Source organism: Bidens hawaiensis, unplaced genomic scaffold (assembly GCF_021521415.1).
Source record: "Bidens hawaiensis isolate Kalapana, Puna unplaced genomic scaffold, B.hawaiensis_p1.1 tig00036023_1, whole genome shotgun sequence".
Classification (NCBI taxonomy): Eukaryota; Viridiplantae; Streptophyta; class Magnoliopsida; order Asterales; family Asteraceae; genus Bidens; species Bidens hawaiensis.
The window spans coordinates 158,740-176,914 of record NW_027505393.1 but is presented as its reverse complement, the minus strand read 5'-3'; the positions used below and the strand labels follow the sequence as shown (position 1 = coordinate 176,914).

The following is an 18,175-nucleotide window of genomic DNA, read 5'->3' as shown; positions in this document are numbered from 1 at the left end:
CAAGTTTCGTCCCTATGGTTTAATTTCACTTGCAATTAAACCCGAATTCACTAATCTCATTAAATCTGGTCGTTAAACCCATCAGCGCGTCCTTCAGGTGAGGGGTAATTTTGTCATTTTTTCCCCAAAAATACACCCCAGCCCCTCATGTGAGGGGGCTGGCGAATTAGGATTGGATCGGGGAGAAAAATGACAAAACTGTCCCTCACGTGAAGGAAACGCTGATGGGTTTAACGACTAGACTTGACGGGATTAGTGAATTCGGGTGTAATTACAAGTAAAATGAAACCGCATGGACAAAAATCACAAATTTAAAACTATTGAACTAAAAACGCAAATTTAAACAAACCATAGGAACGAATACCGCAATTTACTCGTTGATAAAAGTTAATTAAAACAATTAAAACATTAATAATAAACATCTATAAAAACCCAAAGTCTTACATCAACTAGTTCCAGTTTGACCCCACGAACGCTGTGATATCTTGCAAGCGAAGCAAACGAGACTAAAGAAGATGAAGATCAGTGTAATGACAAGTGATGAACAAATCATCGCACTAGAAGTAGACCGTAACGAATCCGTATGTAACTATTGATTCATTGTGCACACAGTCTTTCTTTTAAAGCTTCATGTTACCTTCAAAATCTGATTATTATTATTATTATTATTATTGTGTTTATTTGTTTGTTGACAGGTGGAAAATTTGAAAGCTTTGCTTGAGCTGGAGGTGAGAAACTGGACGCATTCTCTCACAAAGTTGATGAAGTTTACTCGTTTTCGAGCTCACCTCGTTTATTATTTATTAATTAATTTTTATATGTTTTAAGAAAACCTTAAAAGGAGCTTTATATAATTATACGAGGCTAGGGTTCGGCTTGTTTCCAGCTCTAATTTTGACTATTGTGTTGTAAAAATCCTGACTAAGCGCAGATAAATCCCTGATTAATAGCTTGGAAATTATATATATAAAATTTGGAATATATATGTATATTTGAAAACGTAGATTTAAATTCCAATCTGATTAATCCCGGTTAATTTCTATAAATCTTGATTAATCACTAGTCCCTATCCCACCGCATGACTAGCGCCTAGTGATTTCTACGTGTAAACGGGCCGAGTCGAGCCCGAGCTTGTTTAGGTTGAAGCTCGGCTTGTTTTAGTTTAAGAGAGCTTGGCTTGTTTAGAACTGTATTTCTAAAGCTTGAGCCTGGCTCGTGAGTATTTTTTCAAGTTCAAGCCCGGATTCATTATTATTTATTAAATGGTAATTATTATTTTATTTATGTGTTTTATGTTTTTGTAATTATTTACACTAAGAGGTTGGAAGGTCTTGGGTTCAAGCCTTATAGATGACAGAAATTTGCCGTTCTAAAAAAAACTCGCAAGTCAGTATCAGTTAAGTTTGTTATGGTAACGGCACTAAAGCAAAAATAATAATAATAAATGAATAAACGCCTGAGCAGTATCGCCATTCGTGTAGCTTATGACAAAAAAAAAACACTCCAAACCAATATCAACGCTCGCATAGCTTATGACAAAAAAGTTATATTTAGAAAAGCAAAAAAGAAAGAAACCAGTTTTTCTGTTAAGGTGACACACCCTAAGGCTGCTGTGATGTGTGAACCAATGGTGTTACCGCGCTTGCACCGGCATTGCATTTTAATTCTATGTATAATATAATGTATATTATTTAATTATTTTTATAATAAGTTTATTTCTAATAATAGTTATTATATATATATATATATAAAATAAACTTCGTTTAGGCTCGAGCCCAAGTTCGTTTAGGCTTGCGAGCCGGTTCGAGCTCGTTTATTGAATGCACCTTAACAAAAGCTCGAACTTGGGCTCGAGCCCGTTTAAGCTCAGCTCGATTCGAGTTTTTAACGAGCCGATATCGAGTAGTTTGCAAGCGGGCTCGGCTCAGATCATTTACACACTTAAATTTTTCTTGTTAATCCCTAAATAATCAGAATTTTCCATGCATAATCATCACCAGTTCAAACACCATTGAAATCAATCTTCACTTTCAAAAATCATAAATTCTTTGCTTAGATTCAATGTTAACATGTTTGTTATAAGCAGAGTCGAGTACCGCTTCAACAACAGCAACTGCTTCACAATGGAAAAGAGATGAAGAATTTTGAGACACTGAGTAGTTTAGGTGTTACTGATGGAGATTTAGTTATGATGGTTTCCAACACTTCTCCAATTTATGGTTATTATTATTATTATTATTAGTATTTTGTTATTTTTTTTTTTGGTACAAATGTAAGAATCAATAATGAAGTTATTAACTTTCAGGGCTTCTAGTAATGAAGTATTAAATCCAGACGGTTCTGCAGTGAATCCAGCTGCTTTTCAGCAGCAAGTCCGGAATAATTCAGATTTAATGGCTCACTTGTTTCAGGTTAGATTATTTTTGTTAGCTTTTATATGTGTGTGTGTGTATGGTTTCAGGATCAAATATATTTTATTCTTAGCATGAAAACAGTGAGAACCGATTTGTTGTTATTATTAGGTTTGTTTTTATAATTGTTGCTATTTTTTGTTCGTATTTGCTGATTTCCGATTATGAGACGCTATGAGTATTTGTTGATTTACATTTTGTTGTTATTATTAAGTTTTTTTCTTATGTTGTTATAAGTATTTGCTGTTAATATTTTTTTGCTGATTTGATTTTTTTGTTGTTATTATTAGGTTTTTTTCTTTGCTATTATAAAACATTACTTATGTAGATTGGTATTGTATTTGATATTGTTTCTTACGTTCTCATTTTTGGTATATTAGTATCGTTTCCTACGTTCTCATGTTAAGATTATTTTGTGCATAAACCTTCTATATATATATATTATAAATTTGAGTTTCTGACTTGTAAATGTTAATTGCAGAGTGATCCAGAGTTGGCCCAAATTATTATTGGGAATGATCTGAATAAGTTGCAGGACTTATTAAGAAGACGTCACAATCAGAGATCTGAAATGCGTAGGCAAGAAGAAGAAGAGATGGTGAGTTTAGCGGGTCGGGTAACGGGTCGAAACTGGACATGTGGGTTGACCCGATAAGACTTTCATGCACATCATTTTTCTTTAAATATGAATGTGTTGGGTAACTAAAATTACATAAACAATCTTTAAAAAAAAAAAACTCAATGTGTTAGATTTGGCAGAGTGAACTGATCGGGCTGGTTGGAGAACGGGTCAAAACGGGCAGCTTTTTTTGTTCGGGTTCAAACGGGTCAGGTTTGGTTAACTTGTCTCCAAACATGTTTTTATCAAAAGTTTGCATTTTTCTGCAGATGATTGCATAATTTATATTATTTTAGTAATAATATACTCTTTTAAAGATTTGGGAGGTTTTATGCACAAAAAATACACCTTGGGCGACTTCGAATCAGCCCACCTGTGTTGTTGGTCAGCAAGTCAAACCGGTCATGTTAATATTAAAATTTTTGAACAAAAAGTTAGGAGGTTTTATGCATATATCATTTGTAAGTTTGTGTTTTAGCATTATAAGTATGAGCTATGTTCTAATATTTTGCTTGTCTCGAAAAAAAAGGCGCTACTTTATGCAGATCCTTTCGATGTGGAAGCACAAAAGAAAATCGAAGCTGCAATCTGACAGGTATATCACATTTTCAACTTTATATTATATATAGTTATTGTAGCTAATCTTTTTGCGTTTTTAAATCGTCTAATAAAAACTTCAGGTTTACAGAAAGGTATCGACGAGAACTGGGCTGCTGCACTAGAACACAACCCCGAAGCTTTTGCAAGGGTGGTAAGTATTCTTAACCATCACATTTATAATATATATTTTAGAGTGAACTGCGGTTTTCGTCCCTATGGTTTGTCCAAATCTGCCGTTTTAGTCCAATAGTTTCAAATTTGTGATTTTAGTCCTTGTGGTTTCATTTCACTTGCGATTAAACCCAAATTCACTAATCCCGTTAAGTCTGGTCGTTAAACCCATCAGCGTGTCCTTCACGTGAGGGGCAAAAAGCTGTCCCCCCCCCTCACGTGAAGGACACGCTGATGGGTTTAACGACCAGACTTAACGGGATTAGTGAATTTGGGTTTAATCGCAAGTGAAATGAAACCACAGGGACGAAAATCACAAATTTGAAACTACTGGACTAAAACCGTAGATTTGAACAAACCACAGGGACGAAAACCGTAGTTCACTCTATATTTTAAGATTTTTATATATTTTGTCATGAAAAACATTTATGAATCAAATTTGCAGGTCATGCTTTATGTTGACATGGAAGTCAACGGTGTTCCCGTGAAGGTAATGATCATAAATATGTCATTCTAAATTTTATAATATCATATTTATTTTTTCAAAACACTAAAAGTATTATATTTACATATTAATAAAACTAATAATTTTTTTGCACTGAGAGGATTCACACTAATCATTCATTCAATGAAATAGTTATAATATCATATTTACATATTTATAAAACTAGTAATTTCAGTTCTTCCAAGGGTAAATGTGATCTTATGGAATTTAGAAACTTATATGCCAAATTTTAAACTTTTAGCCCGATATATATGTACCTAAGCCTATATTTTTTTGTTCCTATTTCTTCACTGTTAATACATATGCTCAAATAGATTCAAAGAAATCATTAAACCAGTACTCTTTCAATTCAGGCATTTGTCGATAGTGGGGCCCAGTCAACCATAATATCAAAAAGCTGTGCGGAGCGGTTGGGGTACGCGTCTATATTATAAATTTTTGGATAAACTAGTTATATGTTTTGCATCCAGTGTACATGATTATAATCATGTAACTTGTTACAAAAATAAATAAAAAAATAAAATAAAATATTTTACTAGTTTTTCATTTCGTTTAGATTGTTGAGGCTTTTAGACGAACATTATAAGGGCATTGCTCATGGAGTTGGGCAGTCAGAGATTCTTGGTAGGATACATGTTGCTCCAATAAAGGTAAATGTCCTTAATTCATTATATGATCTTTCAAACATAAGGATTTAGTGTCACACATCGTCATCGTCATCGTATTCAGTATATCCCACCAATAGCAAAGCTATGGTAGGGTCTGAGGAGGGTAAGATGTAGACAGCCTTACCTCTACCCCATAGGAATAGAAAGGCTGCTTCCATTGAGACCCCCGGCTCGATAGTAGTTTTGCATCTATATGCATCAGGATCCCGATTCATGGATCTCTCGGTTCGAGAAAAAAAAATAAGAGGATCGAACCATCTCTTCTGACTCTTTTTCAAATTCGATAAATGTTGGTTGATCGTATATTTCATTAGAGTTCTATGATTCACAGTCTCCTTATTTGATCCATTTGAATTCCATATTCGAAGTTGCGACCGGATCTATTCATTAAAAAGAATCGATTCAATACATTTCTTATGTACCTATGGGTGCTATGCTGGATTTGAATCAGATTTTGGATCAATCTATATTGATTGACTGCCTCCATTATGTTGTTGCTAGCAAATACCACTATTTTTGGTTTTGGCTCTTCCAAATCATTCCCGCAGGAGATCCGGACCCTTTTTTTTCTGATCCTTCGATAAAAAGATTCATTCTCTTCATAAAAAACAGGCAATAGAACCAATAAAACCAATAAAGATGTCGTTTTCCATTCATACCTGGAGTTGAATACCCCATTCAAGAATTGTTTTGGATCAAATCCATAGGAATAGAAAAGGCAAATCTCTTATGATACACCAGATCCGGCCAAGCCTTGGACTAAGGCACATAACACTCAACCATCGGGACACCGGCCGATTGGTGCATGTACCCTTGTCTTTCGACTATCAATGCCACCACATGATGTCTGATTAACCTTCCGCCATTTTTAACGTTATTTTCACGAGATTAGTAAAATAAAGTCAAAATTAGTGTAAATTTCCCTTTTGCCCATCCGAGGGTTCACACGTATACCTTATATGCGCGGACCGCAAGTTTTGAAACATGCATTTGTTTGCCATCATATCATCTAATGGCTTTCATATAATTGTAGATCGGGAATAACTTCTATCCGTGTTCATTTGTCATGCTGGATTCACCGAACATGGAGTTCCTTTTCGGATTAGACATGCTTCGTAAGCACCAGGTAAGTTCCATTATTTTTTATTTGGTTAATGAAACAAATGATATTTAATTTTGAGTTTGAAATGTTGATTTTTTCAAAGTGCACAATTGATTTGAAAGATAATGTTTTGAGAGTTGGTGGAGGAGAGGTTGCTGTACCATTTTTGCCAGGTTTGCTATTCTCTCAATTTTGTAAAAATAAAAAAAAATTATAAAAACTAAAAAAAATTGTATTACAATAACAAGATAATTTTCTAGAACATTTTTTTATTAAATTAACAGAAAAGGACATCCCGCGCCAATTCTTAGACGAGGAGAAGCAGTTAAAGGAAGCGTCTAGCTCCGGAACTAGAGTAAGATTATTCGTTATGTTTTAAGTTTTTAAAAAGAATTTTTATAGCTCTTTTCACAATTTGAGTGAAAGTCATCTTGTTTTTTAATTATTATTATTATTACTATTATTATTATTTATTTATTTATATATTATTATATTTTTGGGTTCGTCTGGATCGGCTGCAGAGAGAAGCAACACACCAACACCATCTGCAGGGTCTGCCCCTGGTGGTCTCAGTCATGTGAGTTTTATTTATATACTTTTATTGACAAATGACATAAAATAACAACTCAATTATATATATATATATATCCTTCTAAAACCTCAAAATTTCGTATATATTATTTACGCTTTCAAAACACTAAATATAAAATCTTTACTCCTTTTTTTTTTTAAATAATTTTGTCTCTGATAATAAATGAAACAAAACCAGTTACTTATAACAACAATATACAAAAAACCACATTATTACCATTGTGAAAAAACGTTTCGCCGAAAAACGTCGCATAAAACTGAACACTTGTGAAAGTAACAACAACAAAAACAATCATACCCAGTAAATCCCACACATAGCAAATCTATTAGTAGGGTCTGGGAAGGGTGGGATGTAGGCAGACCTTACCTCTATCCCTGGGGAATAGAGAGGCTGCTTCCAAGGGACCCCGGCTCCAAAACAAACAACATAATAGTAGAATAGTAAATAACGTATAAAATAGACTATTGGGAAAGTGTAATATTTAGTACTAACGAGAAAAAAAGTAGATAGAATAATTATAATAAATAGCAGTATTAGTAGTAAGCTAAACAATAATAGTAACAGAAACAAATTATACTGAGGTAAGGTTATGACTCTAAGGCATATTCCAAAAACAAACTATATCATCTCCCTAGAAGTCCTTAACCTTAATCCTACGTCTCCAAGAAGTCCTATCATCAACCATATCCTCGGAGAGTTGCAGGTTTATCAAATCATGCCTAATCATCTCATCCCAAGTCAATTTGGGTCTACCTCTACCCTCCTACCCTCTATAGTAATGTTTTCTACTGATCTAACAGAACACTTGTGAAAGTAAGTTGCTATTATATGCTATTGGGCCTACTTATATATATATATATATATATATGATTTAGAAATGGTTTGTATGAAAATTGAAATTTTTGTATATGGTGTGAATATATATAGGGAGCTGAATTTGAAGCCAAAATTGGGAAGTTAGTTGAGTTGGGGTTTAGTAGAGATGCAGTTATACAAGCTCTAAAGTTTTTTGATGGCAATGAAGAACAAGCAGCTGGATATCTTTTTGAGGGCTAAATACTCATTTATATATTATAGTTTTTTTTTTCTTCTTAACTAACCTTAAAATATGTGTCTATTGTAAACATTTAAGGTGACCCTATTTTATGAATGAATTATTTGTGGGTTTGAATATTGTAAACATTTAAAGGTTAGTAAGTTCATATCATAGTAGGATCTTATGTGCTTTGAGTATGCTTATTGTTGTGTTGGGATTTTTGACACAACACGCGAATAGTCATGTTTTAGGTTGGTCTGTCTAACATGCTATAAAAAGGGTCGTGTTTAAGTTGATATGCTTAACTTGTTTAGTTAAATAGGCAGACATATAACTCTTAACTTTGTTTAATTAAAATGTTGATCCTAACTCGTTCAACCCTTTTTTTCAATGTTTAAACCCATTACCCGATTGATTTCATTTTTCTCTTATTTTTGAAACCTTTCACATGTCATTCCCTATAAATTTCACTATTCAAGTTAAATAATAATTATTTATTCAATTTTTATTATTATTTCTACTTCTTCCACCCACAAAAAAATACTTAAAAATGGTTATAGTGATGAATATTCTTCCACCCACAAAAAAATACTTAAAAATGGTTATAGTGATGAATAGTAACCCATCAAATTTAGAGGAGTATAGTTGTTTCCCTAAAAGTTTAGGAGATACGAGGATGGAGGATCAGAAGCGGAAGCAGTATGTGAATGCTCTTAGTGCAATCACAATCCACCCCCCCCCCCCCCCAAAAAAAAAAAATCTTTGTATATAAAAATTCCTTTAAAAACACTTAAATCTCTTCTATCATTTTACTTCTATGTTTTGCTAAAAACCCAATGCTGTGCTATGTTTTGATAAGGGATGTTCAATACTAAAATCTTAAGTGTTGCATTTTTCAAACACAACACAAAAAATAATCATATTTTATGTTGGCATGTTTAAAAAACGGGTCGTGTTTGAGTTGACATGTTTAACCTGTTTAGTTAAATATGTAGAGTGTAGACCCACAACTTCATAATTAAAAGGTTGGTTCGTTAACCTGTTCGACCTTTTATAATTCCACCAACTTAATGAGCATGTTTACAACTTGATTATTACCCGCCATCCATAATTCCACCAACTTAATGAGCATGTTTACAACTTGATTATTACCCGCCATCCAGTTTGACACGTTTAAAAGAATGGGTTAAATAGATTACATCCTTGGTACACAACTTTAAGTGTGTCGAGTTAAGGTGGGTGTTTTTATCACGAACAAAAAATTTGCGTTAAACTCAAGTTGAAACTGATTCCAAAACTAACCCAAAAAATTCAAACTTTTGGTAATGAAACTGCATAAAATCACATAATCAAAAAAAATAAAAATAAAAAACTAACTGTAATCACATAATAAGATTCAAAAAACATTCAGTTTATTAATAAAATTCAAAATTCCTTACAAACTTAAATCTTAAAAAGATGCATCATCTCTAATACCACTCCCTTGCAATTAACCGCAGATTTAAACAAATCACTGGGACAAAAACTGCAGTTCACGCAAACAAAATTAACTCAAAACCTTTCAGCTAATCTTGCGGTAACAGCTCTTAATTTCGAGTACACTTTCCCCGCAGGCGATCCCATAATAAGACTGCACAACGAATCTCTCGCAACTTTAATATTCGCAAACGACCCCAAAATATGAATCTTGGTATCCGCAATAACAATCCTAGTTTTCGTCGAATTCTCAATCGCAAACTTCGTCTTACCCCCTTTACCCGACAGCCTACCAATCGCACGCGAAAGATGCTCGCCTTTAAGCGTTTTAACATCCTTAATCTCAAACGAGTCAACGTAAAGTTCATCCATTCTTAATAATGCAACTGCATCAATAACATCGAAACCGAGCATAAATGCATGAACAAAATCGGCGCATTTTTGCAGGTTGCTCACGTCCGGAGTGTCACGCCTCGTCATCATTTCAACGTTTCGTTTTTTCACGTTCATACGGATGTCGATTTTCATTTGGTCGTATATTGGCGTGTAGATATCCATCCATGCTTTTTTTAAGGGCGTATAACGGTGTTTTGGGACGGAGATTCTACGGAACTGGACCCGGCCGTCGGAGACCTCATGCGCGGTTAATGGTTTGAAGTTTGGTTTTGCTGTGAGTTTGGTTTCGGTTGAAATGGTTTGTTCAACTTCCATGGAAGTTGTTGCCTTGTTAGATTGCATTGTGAAGCAAAAACCCTAAAAAAACATTTAACAAATCCAAATTCAAATAAACAAACAATAGGATATGTAATTTGTGATACATAACATCATTCACAATGATTTTTGTATATCTAATAATTAATTTTATTTTTTTTAATTTTTTTAGCATGTAGATTGGAACTAGGGGTGTAAACGAGCCGAGCTGCTCGAGCTCGGATCGATAAAAAACTCAAAACAAGCCAAGCTTTTTCAATCTAGACCCAAGTCTGACCCTCAAATAAAGCTCGTTTAGTTATCCAATCTTGTATGGAAGCTTGTTTATTTATCCAACCTCGCATGGGAAGCTCGTTTAGGCTTGTCAATCTATAACGAGCCTTGTGTATTTTTAGAGTACTACACGAGCTTGAGCTTAAGCTTTAAAAATAAATAAATATAAATATAAACATAAAAGTAAATCATATAAAAATAAATATAAATGTATACAAATAAATATAAAAATAAACTAAGTAAATATAAATAAATATAAATGTATACAAATTAATTTAAATATAAATACTTTTTTTTGGTCTCAATATTTTGAAATCTGAATAAAAGGATCCAGTTACAATAGAGATGCAGCTAAGCGGCTTAGCTGCGCCGCTACCCCTTTGGAATAGCAACTAATTAATTTAAAATAAACCATTACAAAAGAATATAAATAAATATAAATAATAAACTAATTAACTTAAATAAATTAATTAATTTAAATAAACTAATTGATAAATATAAATATAAATATAAATTATATAAAAATAATTGATATTTAAGCCTTGTGTATAGGTTTTCCTCAAATTATATAAAAATAAATATAAATGTATACAAATTAATTTAAATAAATTGATAAAAAATAAATGAGCCGAGCTCAAGCTCACGTAAGTCAAACGACTAGTCGAGCTCGGCTAGTTTACACCCCTAAATTATAAAATGATTAAATCAAACCCTAAAAACATTTAATCAATGATTAACAAGATATAAAGCATCTAATTATCATTAAAATTGGGATTAAAATTATAATTTAGCGATTTAAAATTACTGCTAAATTAGCAAAATTGGGTACAATAAAATATATACAGATTACAGCTATAGTAATAAGACTTACGAGATTCAACGGCCGGAGAGGAGGCTGAGATTCGGCGGCGATATGGCGGCGGAGGCTGCAGGGTTTAACAAATTGAGGGTTTTGAAATTATAAAGAAAAAAGTAAAGTTAGGGTTTATATAAACAAGTGTTTTAAACCGGAATATGTGAGCGGTTTTATGGAACATCAAACCGGTTGGTTTTTTATATAAACCGGTTTAAAAGTCCACAATATTTTTATGTTTCATGCCCATTTTTTTTATATGGTACTTATTTTTTATGTTTCAGGCCCATTTGCTCGTTGCTTGGCTCATTTACAATCCAACCGAACGATCTTTTCAAACCAGCTGAAGATCGAAACGAGCCAAAATTGAACCGAACATTTTTCGATCGAGTATCGAGTGATTTTTGAGTATTATTTATTTCTTTTTAACTTTAAAATTTGCAACAAGAAACAAGTTTGAAGGTTGTAAATAATATATTTTGTAAACAAATTAATAGTTTTTATACCAACATGTAATAGGTTGTAATTTTTTATGAGAAATAAATTTGAACCGAGATATAATGAACATGTAAATAAACTTCTGGTATTCTGAAAACTTAAAGTAAATAAATAAAATTAAAAAATCGACGGGATTGGAAAATTTTTTAAAGGGTTTAAATAGTTGTATACTTATATTTATGTGTGTTGTCGATATATTTTATATATTTGTTCATATATAATTATATATAAAATAAATTAAAAATATTCGAGCCGAACCGAACCGAGTATGGTGGCTAGTTTACAATTGAGCGAAAAAACAAGTGAGTATTTTCCGAACAATTTCCAAACGAACGGCGAGCGATTTGGACAGCACTACACAAAAACACCATTGCCCCTTGTAAACTTTGGCTCGCAGCCCAAACATACTTGGGCTTATTAAAATTCAGCCCACTTTTTAGTCTTCAAGTCGTCATTTATGTCGGCAGATATATTTTAGCAACCCAATTTTTAGACCACTAGCCTCCTTAAATTGCCTCAAAGCGTCTGGTACACCGTATCCCGGGGATGCTTTGGGATATCAGTTGGAGGTGGGTGTTTTGTACAAAGCGTCACCCCATAATCCTTCAACCAATCATATTTTTTCCCCACAAACTCCAACCAATCAAATGATTATGCTATTTATATTTAATTTCATTTATAATAAATTTTGTAATAATTGCAAAGACTTTTTACACCACCTTTTGCAGAAAAACACTATTGCTGACTGGGACGACACGTGTCGCAAAACACCCAAAGGTGGGGCATCACAACTACACATGGTCTTATACTCCGTAAGTCCTTATGCCCAAATGTAATCCAAGACCATTTAACTATCTTAATGACAGATTCGGAATCAAAACTTTTCTCATTGGGTCATCATAAGGCTCTCTTCTCTAACGACCACAACTAAAGGGTCTAAATCATATTTTTTTTCCAAAAAAAAAATCTCAAATTTTATAAATAAAAACTCAGATATGTTAGCATTAATACTCCAAATGCTTGTAACATGTAACTTACAAGTTGTAAGTAATCTGCATATCAAATTCAGTCTTATTCCCATTTCCCATTATACCCTTTTTGCCCTTGCCTTCAGAAAATTGTAGCAAAAGATCAAGTTTATTAGTTCTGGCCTTTTTGGCTAAACAAATTCGGTATTAAGCCGATTTTCGTGGGACCTAAATTCGCAGACGCAAACTCACGGTTAACTCGACGAATCAGAACAAAGTAACACTTATAAATAATTAACCAAAACATGACAAAAGTTTTTTATTTTGCTTCGGTTTAAGTCTAAAACTGGCCCACCCACACCATTAGTCTTGGATAGTAAAAAAAAACACGTGGCTCATTCACCCGAATAACCAAGATTTATTGACAACAAACAATGTAACAAATAAATCTTGTGGTATACCGTTTTAAGGAAACAATATAATTTTGTTACAAACGAATCCCATACGGGTTTCATAAATCAATAGACATAACAATCGACAAGTCATCGAGTTTCAGAACCCTTTCCAAGCCGAAAGAATTTCATTCACAACTTCACCTATCAAAGCCCTATCACCGGATTGTATAAACGCATCGAATTCTTCACGAATATAGAATATCTTACCAAACTTGACAAGATATTGAATGCAACTAATCTTCAACTTTGGCAATCTATACATTGAAGCACTTTGCAGCCTTTCCAACACGTTCTTCGTGTCGATATCTTCTACTAAACTTTCTTCACACGCGTCTTTTAGATCCGAAACATCATACTTATCCGCCGCCCGAAGAAGATCAAGTCTATGATTAATAAAATCTTGGTGCTTTATGTTTGAATAAATATATCCAAGAAAAGCTTTGCAAGCTTCTATTGACATGTCGGTGATGTTAATCGCGGACATTACTTTTTCTTTGAGGTCGTGGGAGAACATGCAATGAAAGACTGGGGACCGGGCTGCAAGAACAGCCCGGTGGGCCCCGATTGTTCCATCGGAAGCACAAATGATGATATCAGTGTGGATGCTTTCTGATAACATTCTGCCAACGGACGAAAGTGTTGTTGAATTTGCGTTGTTTTGCGTAAACCCTTCACTCCAAATAGAGCGATATTCGCCACCCTGTTTTAATAAATAATGTCGTATAAAAAAGCCAGGTCAGCAAACTAATAATTATAAAAAAATTGTTTTTAAGTGATTCACTTAACTTTGCACTAAAGAAATCTTCTTGACCTTAAAAAAAAATTCTAACATTTGATTAATGTGTTTGACCTTAAAGTCTACTAACAAGAAGACTTTGACAACATATGAATAGTAAAAGCCATAATAAGTAAAGGCTAAAGTCACAAAATTAGGTTCACCAACCATATCTAAATCTTGTTAAGACAACAACAATCTGACCAGAGTGGGACAACGAAGCTCTCCAAAATTGAGAAACAAGAAAGTCGTCGTTCCATAATAATAATAATAATAATAATTATGTTTGAAGATGCAGTCTTCAGATCAAGAAACTCAAGGTCAATGATGAATCTACCAGTCAATTGAACATCAAGAGCTCAAACAAAACCTTCACCACTTCTTATCTGTTTATCCTTAATTTCTGCATACAAAACACACAATATTAACATGCTAAATATTATACAAAATTATTTTTTTAGCATAAACATATTAACTCATATACTTATTTAAATCTATGATACAAAATATTTAATTTTTTACATGCAAGCAGACAACAAGCTGCGCTGCTAGCTCTTTTTTAGATTACAGAATTAAATTTGCAGTCGATAATTCTTACCGGGATGAACCAAAGTCTTGCGACCTCCCAACGATGAGATTACACGAATGTTGAACGAAGCAATCGGAGTATTTTCACGAGCTAATTTTGGGATCTCCGGGAAGAGTTTAATCAACAATTTTCGATTCTTTTCCACAACTAAATACCTTCAATTTTCAAAAAAAATATTAAAGATACTTAAATCACTAATTTGGTCTTTTAAGATGTCATATATACACAAAAGATGTTACAAAATTCAAAATTTAATTTAAGCTGTTAGTCCACAAAACGCCGAAGCGCTTAGACGATCGTTTTGACCAAAACAGTCAAACTTTAAAAATTACTGGTTAGAATGGCTTGGAACAATATCTGGACGATCGTTCCAACCATAGACGGTCAGGCAGTGAAGTTATTGGTCGAAACAACCGTCTATCCTCTATCTAGGCGGCCATTTGAAACAGTATGGGATTAAATACCAAACGGTGTTCATTGGTTTGGATATCGGATATCAGCGGTTAGTTCGGATTTGAATAATTTTTATCCATATCCAAAATCCAAAACGACCCAAAGACCAACTTCAAAAATCAGACCCGAAAACTGAATTCGCAATTCGGGTATGTTTTTCTGGTTCCGAACGTGATTCGGTTATCGAATTTTTCCAGTTTTCGGGTTTTTGGACACCCTACCGACATTTTGTCAAAATTACTCTAGATGATTATTGACCAAAACAGTCAAACTTTGAATATTATTGGCTAGAACAGCTTGGATATCAGATATTCATATTTAAATATTTTTACCCATATCCAGTGTGGGATTGGATACCAGATGGCTGTTCATTGGTTCGGATATCGGATATTCAGATTTAAATATTTTTACCCGTAACCAAAACCCGAACCGATCCAAAAATCAAACTCAAAACTCGGATACAGTTAATAACCAAACCGAATTCACACTTCGAATATTTTTTTCTGCTTACGAATACAATTCGGTTTTCGGATTTTTCATGTTTTCGAGTTTTCGACACCCACCCGGGCATTTTGTCAAAACAACATCCATAACCGAAACCCAACCCGAACCGTATAACCGATCCAAAACCCGAATCCACAATTCTTGGGGGGGAAAAAACTATAATATCATATTTTTACTATTACAAAACATAACAGAATTAACTAACCAAACAAAACTGATAAAACCACATACTTATGACTAGAGGTGGGCAAATAAACGGGTTAACCAACCCGATCCGACCCGAAAATCAAACCGAAACCGAACCGGTTTAAAACCGATTATGTAGAAATCGGTTTGGAACCGATTGAAACCGTAGGTTCAGAACCGGTTTGTAATTTTCTTCATCAAAACCAGTTCCAAACCGTTTAACCGAACCAAAACCGGCTAAAGCCGGACAAAAATCGGTCAAAACCCGAACCAAAATCAATTGTTACATGGTAAGAAACCGGTTTGTGCACCTCTACTTATGACTAGAGGTAGACAAATAAACCGGTTAAGCGACCCGACCTGACCCGAAAATTAAACCGAAACAGCACCAGTTTGAAACTGATTATGTAGAAATCGGTTTAGAACTGATTGAAACCGCAGGTTAAGGACCGGTTTGTAACTTTCTTCTTCAAAACCGGTTCCAAACCAGTTAACCGAACCAAAACCGATTATAAACCGGTTTTTGACTTTTGTTGACCAAACCGAACTGATTTTGAGTTTTAAACCGATTTGTGCACCTCTACTTATGACTTACCAGTTCCACTTTCCAACCTTAAAACAATCCGACTTCCGGTTAAAACCCGACCCGAATTCATCAACACGCCATTGCGCAAGGCGGGAGACCGTTTCAACGCGATAAACCGAGTCATTCATCCTTGCGAAAGCAAGCGCGGCAACGAGTTCATAAAAACACTCGAAGAGTCCATCGAATAACAACTCCCCGTGCTTTCCCAGGTTGGCTAATGGTGTATGAATACTATGAACATATAATGACAATAATAATAATATTAATTGTATAGGAACATGCACAATGGTGGATTAAATAGTGTGGGTTTGATGAAGCTTGTAAGGTATTAATGGGATGGCTTAAGGGTAACTTATATGATATGAAGATGATGAAGGTGGTGGTGGTGGTGGTGGTGGTGGTGGTGGTGGTGGTGGTGGTGGTATGTGTTTGTTTCGTGTGTTTTAAACACATTCTAGTTTTAAATAAATATTCCAATAACTTTTGTTTTTGGACAAAAATGCATTTTCATTATGTATTTATATATTATTTTATATTTTGTATATTTTGGGGTTTTTATCGTTAAAATGACACTATTTATCTTTGGGTTTTTTTTTAATACCCGGGTTCGGGTATGATTAAGTATATTAAAAATCGGGTATTAGCAATACCCGGGTCGGGTTCTGGTCTGGATCCTGGTCTAACAAACAAACTTTATGCGTCGAGTTCGAGTCGAACATTCTAAAGTCTGATATTTAAATACCCTATTTTCGAGGATTAAAAAAAACCCTATATTCGGGTTTTCTTGGGGGTATTTTTCAGGTATAGATCGGGTTTTTTAAGGGGCTGCACTTTTTAGGATATTTTTGTGGTATTTCTCAGGTAAATTTCGGGTAATTTTGGGTATTTGAAATATCCGGTTCGGGTATTGGAGAAATTTGGTTCTGGGTATGAAACCAATTCCGGTTTTCAGGTATTACCGGGTACAAATCAGGTCCGGTTCCGGTTACAGATAGTGTAATTATATTACCCGAATACGACTAGTGGAATTATACATGTTAATATGCGCATGGCCCAATTATTAAACTGGTCTAATTATGTTATAAAAAATAGTCAACCGCTAATCCTACTATATAATATAACATCCCACACCATGGTGCATGCTAATCCTGTTATATTGGGCGATGCGTAATGATTAATGTTCTTTAAGAGGCATTTTCTGTTACATTATCATCACCTTTATATTAGCTAAAAACATATGTAATGGATAATGACTCTTGAAGCGCTTTCAATCATTACCACTTCAAGTTTTCAAGACATATATGAGTTTTATTACAGAAATGACAATACACTTAAAACGCCCTATAATGTCCATGGGATAGTGCAAGGGCTTTATCCGTCTCTATAACACCTCATTACACATTTACTTAATAAACATAGTGTATGAAACCACAACCCCTTAATCACTCAAAACTCTTAATTCATATTTAAAAACACAACTCTAAAGCATGGGCATAAGTTGTACTTTAAGCTAAGTATTGGTTTTGATTCACTCAAAAGGAAAAAGTTAGCAAGTGTGGGGTCAAGAAGTCAAGATTGTTAATTTTGGTGTGGAACTAAGGAAGCATAGATATTTTCAACTTTCAATGATAACACTTCCACATTAGGAGTTGATGCACAATTAACAAATTTCTACATTGATATTTTGATTTTCAACTTCCAATAATAATACTTCCACATTAAAAGTGGATGCACTATTTTAAAAATTCAACAATGTATCTAACTATCTAATCCTTTGTACAACATTATCCAATTAAAAAGAGCAACAACACCATTGCATCCGTAAAATGAAAATCGTCTCTCCATTGACGTGGCACCATGTGTGAAAAATCCCCTTATTTTATAGCTCACCACTACACATAGCCTCCCAATTTGATATAGTCATTAATCATTAATTCATTATCATACATATAACAACTGCAAATTTGAAATACTAAAGGCTTTTATATGAAAGAAAAAGAAATCAAAGAGGGGTAAAAGTAGAAATAATAAAGAGAGTGGTGGTTGCTTTTGACTGAAGACAAGAAAGTTGGGGTGGACAGTGGACACTGCCATCAATCCTCTACGCATCCCAATGCTACAAGAAATATAACTAAAATAACATT

At 33.9% G+C, this 18,175-nt stretch overlaps 3 pseudogenes across 3 annotated transcripts; 1 reads left to right on the top strand and 2 right to left on the bottom strand.

The window, feature by feature from the left end:
• Positions 1-515: 515 nt before the first annotated feature.
• On the top strand, positions 516-7,724 carry LOC143612915 (protein DNA-DAMAGE INDUCIBLE 1-like; annotated as a pseudogene). The gene is made up of 15 exons (XR_013150023.1): positions 516-581; positions 696-728; positions 2,087-2,219; positions 2,278-2,411; positions 2,893-3,009; positions 3,560-3,625; positions 3,719-3,781; positions 4,247-4,291; positions 4,660-4,721; positions 4,863-4,956; positions 6,008-6,100; positions 6,180-6,249; positions 6,361-6,448; positions 6,569-6,653; positions 7,596-7,724. The product of XR_013150023.1 is annotated as a protein DNA-DAMAGE INDUCIBLE 1-like (transcript).
• Positions 7,725-9,255: 1,531 nt separating this feature from the next.
• On the bottom strand, positions 9,256-11,065 carry LOC143612905 (uncharacterized; annotated as a pseudogene). Its single transcript, XR_013150021.1, has 2 exons — positions 11,036-11,065; positions 9,256-9,933 (listed from the first exon to the last, which is right to left on the bottom strand). The product of XR_013150021.1 is annotated as an uncharacterized LOC143612905 (transcript).
• A 1,970-nt stretch (positions 11,066-13,035) lies between these two features.
• On the bottom strand, positions 13,036-16,159 carry LOC143612914 (BTB/POZ domain-containing protein At1g55760-like; annotated as a pseudogene). Its single transcript, XR_013150022.1, has 4 exons — positions 16,041-16,159; positions 14,312-14,457; positions 13,998-14,116; positions 13,036-13,638 (listed from the first exon to the last, which is right to left on the bottom strand). The product of XR_013150022.1 is annotated as a BTB/POZ domain-containing protein At1g55760-like (transcript).
• Positions 16,160-18,175: the final 2,016 nt, after the last annotated feature.